The sequence below is a fragment of the Nanorana parkeri genome, unplaced genomic scaffold, assembly GCF_000935625.1.
Source record: "Nanorana parkeri isolate BGI_ZX_2015 unplaced genomic scaffold, ASM93562v1 scaffold412, whole genome shotgun sequence".
Lineage (NCBI taxonomy): Eukaryota > Metazoa > Chordata > Amphibia > Anura > Dicroglossidae > Nanorana > Nanorana parkeri.
In genome coordinates this window covers 1,101,101-1,105,626 of record NW_017306680.1, presented here as the reverse complement: position 1 = coordinate 1,105,626, position 4,526 = coordinate 1,101,101, and positions in this window count along the sequence as shown.

The window sequence follows — 4,526 nt, the reverse complement described above, 5'->3', positions numbered from 1 at the left end:
AGATGAGCACTGTCCTAGCACCTGTAGATTATGGTTGGGAATGGGTTAAACAAAATGAAAGAACCTGTACTGAGAAATGTGTTTGGCTGCCAATACAAAAACTACAGGCTTCTTGTCCTCAATGCTTTGAGTTGCTGGCTTGTAGTATGTAGGTAAAGGTGCCCGTACACTTTACAACCCTCGCAAGACAAAAATAAAGTAATTAAAAAAAAACGTACTGGCGGGCTTGCGATGATCGCAAGTACGATCTGCCTGTCCAAGATGGGCAGATCGTACTTGCGATTATCGCAAGCCTGCCCCCCCTGAGGCGTGGGCTTCCGACGACTGCAATACTGAACAGGCAGTGTGCGACGGCCCGTTTGGCAGTTATCTCTCGATTATGCTAAAAAAACAGCCGAAAATCGTACGATTCTCGGCTGGTTTTCCAACATGCTCGAAATACAAAAGTCGTGCAACCGTACATTAGAAACGCCTTCCATACACTGCACGATTATTGTACAATCGCGGGATTTCCCGTGATTCTCGTACGAGAATCGTGCAGTGTATGGGCACCTTATACTACTTGTGCATTCGTGACTCTGAAATTGCTCAAGCTATTGGATCAGCACACTAACCAGTGCCTTGAGCTATGCTATAGTCCCACCACTCCTTTCTTCCTTAGCTGATTGGTCTGCTGTTCCTTCCGTAGCGTCTAGCCTTCAAGAATCCTGTAGGAGTGCTAGTCTCCTCTTCGTCTCTCTCTCTCTCTCTCTCATATTCTCCTAGGATATTTTGGGAATCTGGGTTCTGCAGCAGGTGCATGGGGATGATTACAAAGAAGATGTGCAGTATGCTGGGGAGTGAAGATGCTGACACTAGACTGCATGCCTTCTGCTTCTTTGGGTATATGTATCCTATGTTTTGCTGATGTTGTTGGAAGTCCTAGCTTTTCATGAACTGGTAATATGAACAAGTATTACTGACACAAACTTCAGTTACACTATGTGAGCTCCAGGAGCATGTACAACAATTAGTTGTAAACCTGTATAAAAACATGTCTTGAAAGTAAATTGCATCTTTGCCTCAAATGGGACATTGCAATAGGAAAGCCATGTGTTTTACACTGGAATTCCAAAGTGGCTTCATTCAGACTATTATGTTGAACTGGGTAAGTGTTGTACACTCCCCCAGATATACTCAGTTAATTTATATCAAATACTGTACATTTTAATCATCGCTTCAAAGAAAAATGTACTTAATGTATAATCTTATGACTTCTTAACTGAATGTTTCCTGTAATTTCTCCTATTGCTGTGCAAGAAATAATCCTTTCCTGCCCTGTAGGATGAGTGACTGCCAAAAATTCAATTCTGGCCATTATCAAAGCTTAAAGGATTGTCAAACAAAGGGAATGTGGAGATGGGCAATGCCATAGGGGCTGTGTACCAAAATAATAAAAATAATACAAAAAAAATGTACAGCAGACTGAGGATTTTTCTTTCTATGTGACTTTGGGAGTAAAATGGGGAAAAAAACAAGCTATTCAATTACCTTTTTAAGGCTATATGTGGTGTTTTCGTAAACAACAACATTGTATCCTGACAGCTCATGGCTTGGCTATGTGGTGTTTATTGTTTTTTTTAAATTATTTAACTTTCACAATATTTCTAGACGAGATAAAGTTGGGATAGTCCCCCTGGGCTTTGGGGCGAGTGTCCCTCCTGTGGCTGGCTCACCTCTTCCATGTGTGGGGCGTCCGAGTGTGCTGGAGATAACTCCGGCGGCGCCATCTTGGCTGCAGGTGTGGAGGCAGCGTGAGAGGCTGCGGGCGCCGTCCGGGCGAAATATCGGGTCAATTCCCGCGGCACAGGCCCCTTCTTAGCCTGCTTCTTACTCCTCTTCCTCCGGTCGCTCATTGCCGGTGATCGTGGGGGAGAAAGCCGCTGCTGCCTGCAGTATGATATGCCCCTGAGCGGGAGACGAGCCGATACACGTCTCACCGCTCCATGCGCCAAGCCACGCCCCCCCAAGATAAAGTATTTTTAGATGGTTTTGTCTGAGACGCCTGATTTTAATTTCTTCCTTTTTATTATTTTTTTTTAGCTAATTGTATGCTAAAACCCTTTATACCCTTTATACCCTTTACACCCTTTTACACTTTATACAAATTGGCCATTGGCAAAATGGTTTTATAACATAACATAATTTGTGAGCCTTTTTATTTTTTTTGCAGTAGCACACTGCATTGTCTGCAGTGGTGTATTTAGGTTTCGTGCTGCCCTAGGCAAAACGAAACTCGGCCCCCCCCCCCATCTAACAAGACATTTTGCGTATTCTTTCAAGTCGCTGGATACAGTGTCTGACAGATTGCGCTATTAGGCCTTATTCACACTGCTAAGAGTCGGCCCGTACAGATCCGTGGGACGTGCACGACCGTATTGGGCCGTTCCGGGAAGGACAGGTGCTGCGTGTGATTTGTACGCAGCAGCCTGTTCTTCTCTATGGGAGGACGCAGCTGTACGCTCACCTGAACTGCACGTCCGTGTGGATGTCCGTACTCGTACACAGACAGGATGGATCCTATCTGTGTCCGAGCATGGACACCCGCACCAGCACGGATGTTTATGGGCCAACTCTGAAGGCCGTGACACAGAGCGAAGCAAAGCTGTCTGGCACGGAGTTTTGCGTGCTGTGTGTGAGCTGAGTGCAGGCACATGATTGACTGCACCTTCAGCCAATCGGCTCCTGTAATAACAACCAGCCAGACGTCGCATCGCAACACGCCGGTTTATACGTGCAAGCCGATTGGCTGAAGATTAAATATTTCATCTCGGCACGCTCAGCTACGCGAGCTCTCGCAAGCTGAGGTGCCGAGGAGAAAATTACATGACACACTGTTCGCGAAGGCAGCGCGCCACCGCTCCACGCTGCTTCGCGTGCAGTGTTCACAGCCTTAAGCAGTGTGAATGAGGCCTTAGTGTTGCAGGGAAGCCGGGGTCTCAAGTGGGCTGTAAAGGATCTCTGGTGGGCACTGCAGGATGTCAGGCTGAGACCACCATAGACCTTGCAGTGCCCATCTGAGTTCCTGCAAACCCCACCAGAGACCCCCCAGAGCCCACCATAGACCTTGCACAGAGACTTTAAGGTGGGCTGTGCATGATCTATTATGGGCTGTGGAGGGTCCCTTTCCCTGCACACATGCTGCTCTTCTTACCTGCAGCTCCCCAGCCTGCTTCCATTCTGCATCTTGCTTCCAGCCTGCATCTTACTTGAGCTGCCCGCAGCCTCCACCGACCGGGGCCGTGTCTTTCTTGGTCCCATCCCATCTGCAGCCGCGATGCTTCTTGGAGCCGCCATCCCATCTGCAGCCTCCACCGGCCCAGGTCCGTGTCTTTCGGCAGCCGCCGAATCTTCTTGGAGCGGCACAATAGTTAGACGATCAAAATAAGAGTGCACAAAAACATTTTTCAAAAACTGTCACCACCTTCCTCATCTCAGTACCCCAATTAATCCCAAACGCTTCTCCCTGTAGTGGATCAGTCATGGTAAAAATAACCGCCATTTAGGTAACTAATGCACAAGGAAATACTCAGCACCATTCAAAGGCACATAGCAGTCACTTTTAGCGTTTTGCTAATGCACCATTTTCATTCCCCTACTTTTGTTTAAAATGATGCTAATGTGCTCTTTTTCACTTCCTCAAGGGTGCATAGCAGCTATTTTATTTTAGGACTGCTAATGTGCCCTTTTCTACTGCCTCCTTAAGTTTGTATAGCAGCTTTTTAATTGGAGGAATGCTAATGCACCCTTTTTCTCTTCCACTGCTGCTAATCCTGCCATAGGAGAAGGAGGGCTGGAGTGTTAGCAGTGAAGAGGAAGGATATGGCTCTGGCATTAAGGAGGAGTGTAGCAAAAAATAAAACAGGGCACCTGCTCTTCCATAGCACAGGAGCACAAAGAGGTGGAGGGAAATGATATGAGCAAGGGACAGAGCAGGCAAGTCCTGTTTAATCTCATTGGGTAGTTTGCCTGCCCTTCTCCAAATATTTTTTAAAAGGGAAAACAACCAGAGGCAGTCTAGATGGGCAATTCAGTTGTCATGGACTGGCTGCTGTGTTTTTTGTGGCTGTTTTTATATTGATTTATCTTGCATATGATATTTTAAATATTTATTTATTTATTTTTTACTTGGAAGGCTGCCCCTGCCCTGGTAAAGCAAACACAGCAAATTTGGCAGTGCAACCTGGGAACCCCTGACAGAAAGTCTTAGGCTAGACCTATACAACACCTTGCCCCTATGCAGAAATAAAAAGGTTACTTACTTTTCTACAATGCAGGAGTAAGTGCAGAGAGCAGTAAACGTTGTGTAAAAGGCACAATTTAGGGTATTAATTGGGGGGAACACCAAGCTTTTTTTTCTGCAAACATTTTTTTTTCTTTTCTCTAATGTCAGTTTGCTATCTACTTACTAACAAAAATTAGTTCCTTAATACTGTCGAATCTGAAATTAAATAAAATTCGGATTCATGCGAATCCCGAACCGAATC